The following is a 12,448-nucleotide window of genomic DNA, read 5'->3' on the forward strand; positions in this document are numbered from 1 at the left end:
AATATTCCTCCTCCAGTTTGACTCGTGCATTGACCTTCAGTGTCCTTTAGTCAGGCATACTGTTCTGTTAGAAGCCTTGGACAATGGACGTGCTGTACACACACTGGACAGAAACACTGATCCTATGCATGATCAGAGCTGGTTATGCAATAGTCTGAGCACAGCAGGTACGACACACTGACAGCGGTGTGTTGTGAGAAGTGAGGAGAGAGGGGCGGACTGCCAGGGCTATTTTTAAAGACACAATCGGAGCCATCACTAAGGTTGGCTCAGTTGCAACATTATTCCGCAGGCATGCTGAGTTCCAGGAGGGCTCTTTACATTTTCTTTGCACCGCTGTGGTTTTGGTAGTGAGCTTGGAAGATGAAGATAAAATGCATATAGTGACTGTTTGAAAAGAAGCATACTTCAATGAAAAGAGACATGCAGGGCCAGAGCTGTCTGGAACAAAACCCATTTTAGCTTCAAGTGGTGTTCTGAGGAGAAGGACCAGATTTTACCGACTATAGTATTGTGAGGCAGACGTTTTCTTTTTGTTACTCAGTTACTCAGCGGGTGTATCTATACACCATTGGTTCCTCTATAGTCAGTCTAACCTAGGTTACATTGTGCACAGCGAGCAGGCAACTGTGGCTAAAGACCCACTATTTTACACCCAGCTCCAAATTCAATTAACTACCTAACTGGGAATATGAGTGTTTGTGGAAATAAAGTATAAAACAGGGAGGTAAAGGAAACGAGGGTCAGAACTGTAGGTGATATGGTTGAGCACATTTTTTATGATTCGCTGGAATAATGCACCTGGCACAGTAAATGTTTTGCAACAAGAGGGGTCCAGGGCATTTGGTTATAATGTGAAAAAGCCAGGAAACAGAGTTCAATAACGAAAGTACCTGCTCTGTTTGTTGGTGAACTCTTAACAACAAAATCACTGAATAAAAGGGATAAAAATGTTGTCGGTGCCTCTATACAACAAAACATTCAGTTTAATAAGACTGATTTGTTCTTCTTTCACTAGAATACTGTGCATCCACGAACACTACCAAACAAAAAAACCACACTTTAGTAACATAACTGAATCATAACTGTTGGGCTACAAAAAGCTTCTTTCTACTTTTAATGTTGATCTGCTTATTTCACAAACATTCCTATTTGTGTCAGTTTTAAATTATTTTCTACTTTCGGTTTTATTCTTTGTATGTACGGCCCATGACACACCAGCCGTCGGCCGCCATCTGACTCGGGCCACTGATAAGCATCTATTGCACATTAACTTTTTACATGCGTATGTGAATAACATACATTCCTTTCCCATTCGATTTAGGGCTGAAACTCACAAATAATCTCATTACTGAATAGTTTCTCTATTGGTAGATTAAGTTAAAATGTCTCACAAAACCATCACAGCCTCCTAAAGCCCAAGTTGGTGTAATTGTGTTGTTTTGTCCAACCAACAGTTCTAAAGCCTAATATCATATACAGTACGATAATAAAAAGCAACAACCATGGAGTGTTTGCAGTTCTTGATTGTCAGTGTAGCTGGTGATTGTTCTTCTGGCAAATGGGTCAACTGCTGCATCATTTTAGCTCTAACCCACTTACATCCCTACTGCAGGGGTGGAGGATCTACACCACTTATCCACTTTTCTACACTCACCCTTACCGCAGTAAAACACACGGCCCTTGAGCTGTTAATTTAAGGACACACCCTGGGAGACAGTAAACAAGCTCTGTTCCGACAGTGCAAGTGATCTACATGAGTATTGTAGGAAGCAGTCGATGATATGGCTGCAGTTGCTTCGTTCTCTCTCCTTGTATCTTTCAGCCGGTTTCATCTTATAGAAAGGTGGTAATGAAACAGGAGTGAAGTCTTTTGGAGAAAAGCTGTTGATCGTAACACTGAAACCCGGGGCTGTGACATGATTCCTCTGAAGGTTGTCTGACGATTGCCGCAAGCTGGGGACAAACAGTTGTAAAGGATGCTCATGAGCAGAAACGTGCTCAAATCAAACCTTCCCCCCCCCCCCCCACCCAGCCTTCTGTATGTTTTCCTCTTTAGTTATGGAAGGGCAACCAGCTGAGGGCTTTTCATTGTAACCTCATGGGACTATAATGCTTCTATTTTATCTGAACATCTGAAAATCTCCCTCTCTCACTCCTTTCTCAGTGTGCTTCTCTCCCCCTTTCTTTCTTATCTGTCTTATTGCCCTCATGGTTGACCAAAAGAAAATCTCCTACCGCCAGAGGAACCATCCTAGCTTGTCCCAAAGCAATTACAAGCCTGGCTATTTCTTACCCTCAGCTAAACATATTGCAGACTGATATTGCATGACTTCCTTCTCCTAAGTCCTCTACCCAAAGATAACAGTGAAAAGTACACTCATACTGTGGTGAAATTGCCTGGGGAACTTCTCAGAGACTTTGCCTCTGAACATAAGCCTGTGGAAAACTTTTCTTTGATTGAGGTTTGAAATTAAGAGCCCTAAGTGGCAGTCTGTGTGGACAATAAGAAAATCGCTCTGTGCTTGTAATGTTCATGCAAAATTAAGTATAACCTGAACATACACTTTTAATGAAGTGTATCTTTGGGTTATAAATGTGCTGCCAGTTTTATATGTTGCTCTCATGCTTGTAGAAGCATCTGAGCTGCTTCTCCATCAAAGCTGTGATGTAACACCTGAGCACAACACAAATCTGATCTCTGTGCCATCACACTGAAGCAGCTATAATCAATCTCTTTTATACTTTATTGCTCCTAGTGACGAACCTGCAGAGAATTATCGCCAAACTCTGCTGCTGCCCTCAGCTCTACAGAGCATTTAAGCATCTCTAAGCTTCCTGTTTTGCTTTTACAGCCCACAACGTTGCTGTTGGTTCAGTCTCACTGCTTTCATCAACCCTGTTTCCAGATGCAGCAGGCAGCTGTTTTTAGCAAACTGGCTCTAAAACTTTACTCTGCACTACCTGCTCAGCACTGTAGGTAGGACATTATAGTGAGCATCTGATGAACAGTGGCGCATACTGCAGTGTACAGGAAGTGCTTATGTTGCTCCAAATCTGCTAGGTGGTTAAACAGACAACTGTTTCCCAACATGTTCTGCATGTCACCTTGAAGAGTGACGATGTCAGTGTTGTTTTTACAGCTTGTTTTTGCCAAACCCAAGTGGGCAAAAAAAAAAAATCAGGTTTAACATAAAGGATATAGCAGCACAGGGTTGAACAAATGGGATATATTGTAATGGCACTGTAATAAATTTGTTATTAAAATATAAACAGATCTGTTAAACAGCTTTAAGTTGTGGAGGGAGACACTCACTCTGCATATCAAATTCACATGGAGGTCAGCTGATGCTATCTTTCATTTTCTTTGTGACTAAGCAGACACACTGCTTCTCTTCTGTTTCTCACTACCAGGTGCTGAGTTATTGTTCAAGAAGACAGTTTTCCCCCAGGGTGAGAGGGGCCGGGTCAGTCGCTGTGCCAAGCCTGAGAGTATGAAACCGGAGGTGACAGGATGTTGATGAGGAGGCCTGAAGCATTACCTCCAACCATCATGCCCTGGAGTGCTCCACTCTGCCAGCCGGTAATGAACCTAAGGGTTGCACTCCAGTCAACTGTCACCCAGTCATTCTGTACCAGCTGCAGTTTTATCCTAGAGAGAGGCAAAAACAGGTAAACACAGATACAGCTAGTGCTCAGTTTTAACCATCAGATGTTTGTTTGTAGACAACACATTTTGTACGTCTGCTACCTGAGTCAGCCCGACTGATTATATAAAGCATAGGTGGTCAATAAAGAGTACAAAATATTTGAGGGAGTGAGAAGTAAAATTATGAAACAGTGACTGGATGTGAACGGGCAAACATTCGCCTGTAGGTGTGGGTTAAGCTGATGGAGGTAGATGAAGTGTTTGTGTGTGTCTGTGTGCGCGCTCTTCCATGTCACCCCTCTAAACTCCAGTGCCCAGTAGACTGGATCTTTTTCTCCTATTCCTCAATCCCTCAAACCCGCTGATGGAGAACACAACCTTGATATATAAGCTGACAGGGGATTTTCACTCTCACTCCATCTCTCCTCCTAAATATTCTCTCTCTTTCTCATTCCAGTTTTTGGTGAGCCATAAAAACGTTAAATAATTCCCTTAGTAGAGTAGCAGTGAGGGAGGAGTCATTTCGGGTGTCCATGGTTCTGGAATAAAAAGTCCTGTTCATTTTCTTGCGTAGATAATGTGAGGAGATTGGCAGTTGGAAGGTTTCTGAGGTGTGGATGGACATGAAGCTTTCCTGGTTGAATTATTAATACTAAAAATGAGCAAAAGTTCTGGATATTTAATAAAAGGACAAAGGTACTATACAGATATACAGTGAGGAAAGATGTCGGCTATGATTGCAGGAGCATTTCTTTCTCTCCCTAACAAACTGAATGACCACCCTGTACAAAAGTTTTACTCTAATCATTAGGTCTCTACTGAGGAAATTAAAATTCTGTTTTGTCTACCATTAACAACGTGAACCTAAAGTTTATGCTTTGTAGAAACCTCTGACTTGCAATAGCATCTATTAGAATAGAACAGATAGTAGAGTAGAAACTGCACGGTCTAGGCCGGATAATCTTTGTTTTAACCACATTTTCCTCTTTCATTAAATAGCATTTTAACACCACATTCTCATATTTGCTCTTTTAGTTTTGAGATCTGCGTGATTGCTCCTGACAGTGTTTACACCACCGAGAAGCGACAAGTGGAGGACTGTGCACAGAAAGCAACTTTTTGCTACAGTGGAAATATTTGCCTTTCCATAAGACATTTTGTTCAGACAAAGTGGAATATAAATTAAGCTAAATTCTGAGATGCAAAGGTGATTTAGTTTTATCTCAAGAACAGTCCTGTTCACCCTCTGTGTGATTTACCACACTGTGTCTATACTCCATCAACTGGGATAATTGAACTAGTTTAATTAAAATATTAGCCATCAGTCACCCAACAATACAACTGATGAAATACCATTGTGGTATAATAACGTCTTTGACACAGGTTGTGTCATAAATAGCATTACACTGCATTATAATTCCTGAAATAGTTTGACAAAAGAAGAAATAAAAGTTAAAGTACACCCTCTCTGCCTCATCAACTTTTGTACGGCTTGGATTCAGCAAGCTTTATTAACAGCAGACGCAGTCGCATCTGTAGCAGTGACAGGGGGCCCAGCTCAGGGCAGCAGTGTCTCCCCATGGCAATATGTGGCAATAAAATGGAAAACAATACATGCAATGTGAGATGGGCTAGGAAGCAGGCTCGGTGGAAGCAGAGGTCATTGTCTTTCAATAAATCAGTGGAAGCAACAGCAGGGATGATTGTATAGCCTGGCGGCCATAGTGGAGCTATTACTTATCCTCCTGTCACTGTACTGGCTCCAGTCATTGTGCTCAGGCCAACAATGGGTCACACAGTAGCGAGCTCAGAAATATACAGTGTAACACTCTCATGCACTTTTGTAAAATGCACGCTGCTCATTACCACCGCCTGCCTCAAATATTATCATTCCATTCAATGGCTGTTGTCACTTGTTATTCTGTCTATACTGTAGATGTGAGTTAAGTAGGGCCCTATCCACCTCCTTGTCGGCTCAGTAAGCTGTTATCATGTGCTGGACCTTTGTTGTCATGGTTACAGTAATAAATGCAAAGCATCCCAGTTTGAGGCCCCAAAACTAACTGTTTAGATAAAGATAATGGTTTGGATTAAAAGACATTGCCTATTGGTTTGAAAGCCAAAATCTGATTGGCCACAGTCAAAGCGGGAGGCTTGTCAGTATTAATGAAAATGAAAAACAATGACAAATTGTTGCCTTTAAATACCACTAACATTTTTCTGGTGCTTTATAATTGTATTAGTCAAAGCGGTTTTATTTTATATCATCATGCAACATGATGATGTGGAGTATTGGGCACCATTCATGGAGGTGAACCACTGTGCAGCAGCAATGTTCCTGGCTGGGAGTAAAAAAAGGAGCTTCTTAATAATGTATGGTTTATTACTTAATAGAACTAAGGGATTAATTAACTTTTTACATATATTTCAAATGTGCTACGCCTCTGAGTCTATGCCCAACCTGGCCATCCTGCCCAGAATTTTCCAGATTTGCCCCCTGTTGAAAGCAGAAAGAATCAGTTGTCTCTCAGTTCGAAAGTTCCATGTTTTGTCATCTCACCCATCCACATCCACCTCCCTCCTAGGCAGACTTTGTTGTTCTTTATATAGTATCTGTGGCCACAGTGTTGCTACTTTGGATATTTTCAGTAGTCATTGTGTGTGTGTGTGTGTGTGTGTGTGTGTGTGTCTGTGTCAGATTAGTTTGCTGCAGTTGCTCTTGACTTTATAAGGCTGCAGCTAATCTGCAGGCAACCTGTGGTGTCATCGTTCTTGTCATTTGTCACTCTCCTAGCAGCTCTTATTTTCTCATATTCATCAGTGACTGTCTAACAATAGTGTAGGTGAATTACAATCATAAGGAAATTATGAGGCTGTATTGGTGTGACTCAAATATATAATATTGCACCAAAGGACAAGGCTGCAAGTGGTTGTTTTAGCAATATTGACAGCAGAAAAACCCAGAGAACAGGATGATGATGATGCAATGAAGAAAAGAAATCAGAAGAGAGGAAATTAATGAAGAGGTACAGATCAGAGGGTATTAACTTAAAAGTAGGGCAGCGGTCTTATAATATTTTGGCTCCACATGTTCTTGCCCACATTGTGTTAACTGTCCATCAGTCCATCTGCATTGTGAGGCTGTGAAGTCAGGGTCATTCTTGCTGCCGACCAAACACCCGAGAGCTTTAGAAATGAAAAGGATTTATTTTCCAGTTGCTGCAGAGTTATATATAATGAACCACAGATTCACTGACTCATTTGGAAACTTTTAGTACCTTTCCTTCACATAGCAGAGTTATAATCCATCAGTTCAAATAACGACACTTACACAAATAAAATACAATAAAAATACTTCTGTTGCTGCCACTGACACCGGATCACCATAATGACTTTGGCACAGCCTCATTTTATAAAATTACAAGTGTAAACTACCACATGAATATTATTACATCAATCAAAACAAAAGCAACATTGCTCTGTAATACAAAACATTATAAAATGCACATTCAGATTCAAAATGTGTCCTGCGGATACCGGTACATAGTGAGAAGGATGCCTTATTTTTAAATAGCCATGAAGAAACGTATTCATTTAAGAGTTGATTCTATGATATTTGGGAATGTTACACTGAAACACAGTGTGTTTATCGTATGTTGCAATCTACAGGCTATGTAAGTGTCACTCTTGAAATTAAGATGCAGCCAGTAGCAACAAGAAAACTTAAAAACAGGGACAGAATGACTTTTACTGTCCTCAATGACAAGCTTGAATTGCCTCTTTCGTCTCAAACTGTTGCGTGAACCTCTAAGCTTCCTCAGGGGAGGCGGGATGAAGCGTAAGTCGGCCGTGCTTTACTTCTGCTGTCAGAGGTGGTTTCAAGATTCGGGCTTAGTGATCTACGACACATTCCTCCTCCACACAAGACGTTGACGTTTCACCTTGACTTTTGAAGGGGACATGTCAGCTCCAGCAGTGACAGCAGACAGTCCTCGGGCCTTGGCTGCTGTGAGAAACGAAATCATTGATCAGACTAATGATGCTGCACATGGACTGAATCTTTAAATAGATGAGGGAGGGAGGCAGTAAAATCAGGCAGTATCCCAGAACATCTGGTGCCCGACAGTCAGAATTATATTGTTAAAAAGAAAGTACAGCCCCAATATTTAATGCAAAAAGACAAGCAATGCAGACATCCAAGTATGATATACGTGTTTAGGATGGTTAAATGTATATGGACATGCCTATTATACATAACGTCTTTGTTCAGAATTTCATTCATGGTTTGGTTTAAGCTGCTTTAGGGTACTGTAGTTGTAATGCTGCAGCATCTTTAGACAACAGCTCACAACTTTATGGCAAGAATTTAAGGAAGGCCTTTGTGCCTCCATGCAAAAAGCAAGGTTCATTAAGACATTATTTCCCTGTTTGATAGAAAAGAATCCAACTGGCCTGTACAGAGCCCTAACATTTTGGGGACAAATTAGAAGCAGCTCTTATCAGCCAACATCAGTAGCTGACCTCACTAATGCACCTGCGCACATACCTGCAGCCAACGTTCAAGCTCTTGTGGGAAACCTTCCCACAAGAGTGGAGGCTGTTTATAGCAACAAATTAATGTGAATTCTTTTGGAAAGAGATGTTCAACAGTGGGTGTAATGTTCACATGTCCACCCTTATCTGACCGTGTGTGTTGAGATAGAATTACTGTGAAATTTGTACATTTCACTTCTGTCAAGTTGTTAAAGCCAGAAAAATAAAGGCTAGATAACAGGATGTATACTGTGTTCAGTTGTCATCAAACCTGTTGCCATGTATAGAGCTATACTGTAATATATTCAGTCACAACATTTACTCTCATTTTGGCTCTATTTTGGTTTCCACCAACTCTTCAGACTTAGCTTTAGCTGCCAAATACTCCATAATTGTCCATAATTACTTTGTCCCTATAAGCAACCCCTTTTACATTACATAGTAATTTGATTCATTGTTGATATAAATATTGATTATAGCAGCTTTAAGAAATAAATTCATATACTAATAATTAACACTGTCATGTTTTATTCAGTAGCAAAGCAAAATTCAACCCTTACTCTGTTGGCGAGTCCTATGCTGAAGACTTGATGTCGCCATATTCGCCAAGGAGGTGAGAACGGACACGCTTATGTACATGTGTGCAGACATTCACATGTATTCACATACAGACAGACAGGTGAGATCAAAGCCCGAGCAGCTGGCGGTCTCTCTCCTCTGGACACAGACAGATGGCATGCCATTAATTAAGCAGAAACCACAGTGGACTCGGCCGCCCTGAGATTACCAGTCTCCCTGCCGCCCTTAAATAGAAACTTCTGTGAGGAAACTCTCAGGGTGTCTGTCCCTGACACACACACACGCTCTCACACAGGATATAAAAGAACTCAGAGCATCAAAGACCACCCAGAGACACTAAGTGTTTTATCCAGTTGTAAAGCACATTAACCACGTCCAATTCAGACGGCACAAGTGAAAATAAAGCTAGAAAATTTAAACACCTTTGCCAGGGGTGAATTAACTGTTAACCAAATAAAATAATGAAATGTTTTGCTAGTGCCGTGCCTAGTTTGAGTATGAAATGCAATCCAGGCCCCAAAGTAATGATTATTTTTGATTCTAAAGCAACATTTTAATGTATGTCTTTGAAATTGTATGCACTTAAAATTTTATAGTCCACCCCCACAATGTGTTTCATCGTCTGTTTCAGCCAGTGAGGTGTAAGTGGCAGTGTCTGTAATATAGTAATATGACTGCTACTGTACAAACATGAAATAAAAATTTTGAGTAACAGTTTGTATAAACACAGATTTATTATCGCAATGAAATTGATTCAACCTTAAACCTCATGGTGACATTTCACCTTTAAACGGTACCATGTGCCAACCCTATGGTGAAAACAGACTCACTGAAATTAATAATCAGGCAAGAAATCTTAGTGGCTAAATTATTTGTTATTGCAGATGTCAGTGTAAATGGTAACCTCTTCTGAAATGCTGCCTGCATTTCAGTAACAAACACTTACTGTAAGTTGATCTGCTCTGTACTCCTCAGTCTCAGTAATGACATAACAGTATACTGTACCAGAAGTGCAAGTTCAGGGTACGGCCATCATTTCCAGTGCTCTGCTGCTCTGCTGTACTGTATGCACCAGGCTCATTTTCTACCAGGTTTTACTGTATGACAAACGTGCAATTAAATTCAACTTTGACCTGAAAATAGCTCACTTTTACAGCCTCAGTGGGAGGCACAATTTGTAGCAGCCACAGTTTTACTGTAGAAAGGGTTTTGTGAATCTCTGAATTCATGGGACTGAATGCTTCGCAGAAAATAGAGAGGGCTGGGAGACCAGATTAATATTGTGATGTTTTACATTCTAATGTAGCACAACACCGTACTTAATGTGGCTGCTTCCTGCTGCTCATGTTGTCGGTCACGATTTCGCCAACAAGCTTGTTTTTAAGCTCTACTGCTAAAACCTGTACTCTGACCTCGCCCTGCCCTTGTTATGCATGTTCGTTGTTAGTTTCTTCAAGTTGTTATTGGTGGCTGAAATAAATACAAGTTAGTGATCAGTTCTTACAGTGACTTTTATATTTCACAAAGTCAGGAACTTATGTCCATGTGTTTGAGGAAGTCATATGACCAGTCACAGCCACATTTATCACAGATAATGGTTTAAAACGGAAACATACTGTAATGTTTTTTATGTAATGATACATTTTTGAAGTAACACCTGTTAAAGCTGGGTCCTATTTGTCCTGTGACTACAACTCACTGCTGGCTTACAGTATGTTTTGTCAATGCATGCTACAATCTGTCAGCTACCCTGCAGGAGGAGAGCACTGCAGTGAGTCCCTCACCTGTCAGGAGCTCCTGCAGTGGACTCCCCACATACTGAGCCTAGTCGCCTCAGTTACCTATAACAGCCTGTCTCTTCGCATCAGCTCAGCGTTGTGCAGCCCAGCTTGAATGTTTAACCCCTGAATTCCCAGTAAGAAGAAGACTGTGTGTTTGTGTGTGTGTGCACACATCTACCAGGTCGGTTCACAGGCTCCTGTCAGGCAGCAATACGTCATGATTGCTGTGTCTGGATGCTGAAAGCAAAGGCCATGGCATCACTGAGATGTTTGTGACATCAATGAAAACAGTTTATTAGATGTTATTATATTTGAGTGCAGTAAGTGTCTATTATATTTCAAGATGACTTATTTATGTTGGAGCCAAGACAGATATTTTGAACCAGTAAAAATATGGCGACTTCAGTATAATATTGTACAACAGCTCAAAATAACTTCTGCTACTTGAACATTGTGTAAAAACATGTTTTATAATGGACCATAGAGCAGCCAGTGATTATCTGTCCTTTGCCCTGCAATCCTTCTTTGAATCACATCAAGGCAGTGAAAATTGAGCTGTCTGGAGCTCTGATTGCCAACGTTTAGTGAAACGCTTGATAATAATGGTGACTTCTTTAGTGAAGCAACATGCGAAAGACAGAAGGAAAAGAAAAAACGAGGATAAACGAGCAGCAAATGAACTTTTAAGATCAACAGTAATTAGTTCTGCTGAACTATACCTCCTGTTGATTCTGAGGATGTGGCTAGAGCTCCCACAGGCCTCATGGGTCTGAACGCTGCTGTTCTCGTCATTGTCATCACATCACAATTAGAAGCTACTGTGAGCCTCAGACGGTGATGTTGCAGAACTTGCAACTGGAGTGGCAGAAAATATTGTAGAGGAGAAGCATGTTATGTTTTTGTTCACTTTTTAAATGTTCTGCTTTTTAATAGCAGTCAGTCGCACATGCATTAGGGACTTGAGCATTTAAATGATGAGATAGTTGTGAATGTGATCTGATCTGTGAGGGCGTTCTCAATGAGTCCAAGCAGCGATGATGACTACACTGGAAGAACTAATTTGTCTTTAATAAACACATACATGAACATCAAATCCTAATGAAGTCAACAATTTAAAAAAGTTACCACATTAGGAGGTGTGCTAGAGACATTACTGAAAGGTACCAAAACTTGTAGCTTCATTCTCAAGAAGACCTGAGGCTGTCATTGCTGCCAAAAGTGCCTTAACCAAGTACTAAGTGAAGGGTCTGAATACTTATGTAAATGGGATATTTACTTTTATTTGTAATGCATTTTCAAAATGCTCAAAATTTGTTTTCACATCACTGTGGAGTAATGTGTGTAGACTGAGAAAGAGGAAAAAAAAAAGAGTTCATTTTAAGATGAGTCTGAAACTTGAAAGGGTCTGAAAACTTTCTGTACTGTAGTTGTGTGTCGTAATTATACAGTAGTTAGTTTACAATCAATAAATGCAAAGGAAATTGTTTCAAACAATTCCTAAAATTTTAATAGCTGAGATCTGTTTAAAACTCAAGTAAATATTCATTAGTTTGCTGGAAACTGTGTTGTCCACATTTGTTGAATTGTATACTTACAGTACCTTTTAATTTGGTAAAATAATGTTATCTCACCAATTTTCTATATAATTTATAGAAAAACACACCCCCTTTTCTAGGAACCTTCCCAAGAAATTGCTCTTATCAGTTCCTTTCTAGAAAATTATTTGGATGCTATGAGATCACATCAGCTTTTAAAAACAACACAACTACAGCTCAAAGGGTAAATGTCAATCAGACATAGCAGGAGGGATCAAAAATATTCCAGTATTGTGTACAGTCGGAGTACAAATACACAAATGGAGACATAATTCAAATCTATTGGGCAAACGCTCTCCCATGGCATGACC

General features: G+C 40.3%; 1 long non-coding RNA gene across 2 annotated transcripts in view; it reads left to right on the forward strand.

Moving 5' to 3' along the window:
• LOC109955496 (uncharacterized) overlaps nucleotides 1-12,448 on the forward strand; it is a 95,755-nt gene that overhangs the window by 67,227 nt on the left and 16,080 nt on the right. Inside the window, exons 2-3 of one of the 2 annotated variants that reach the window (XR_002274268.1) lie at nucleotides 3,415-3,672; nucleotides 4,685-5,039. This is a non-coding gene — a long non-coding RNA (uncharacterized LOC109955496). Of the gene's footprint in view, nucleotides 1-3,414; nucleotides 3,673-4,684; nucleotides 5,040-12,448 lie in introns of those variants that run through there. The other variant, XR_002274267.1, reaches the window with a different exon arrangement.

This window comes from Monopterus albus, unplaced genomic scaffold, assembly GCF_001952655.1.
Source record: "Monopterus albus unplaced genomic scaffold, M_albus_1.0 scaffold15.1, whole genome shotgun sequence".
NCBI lineage: Eukaryota > Metazoa > Chordata > Actinopteri > Synbranchiformes > Synbranchidae > Monopterus > Monopterus albus.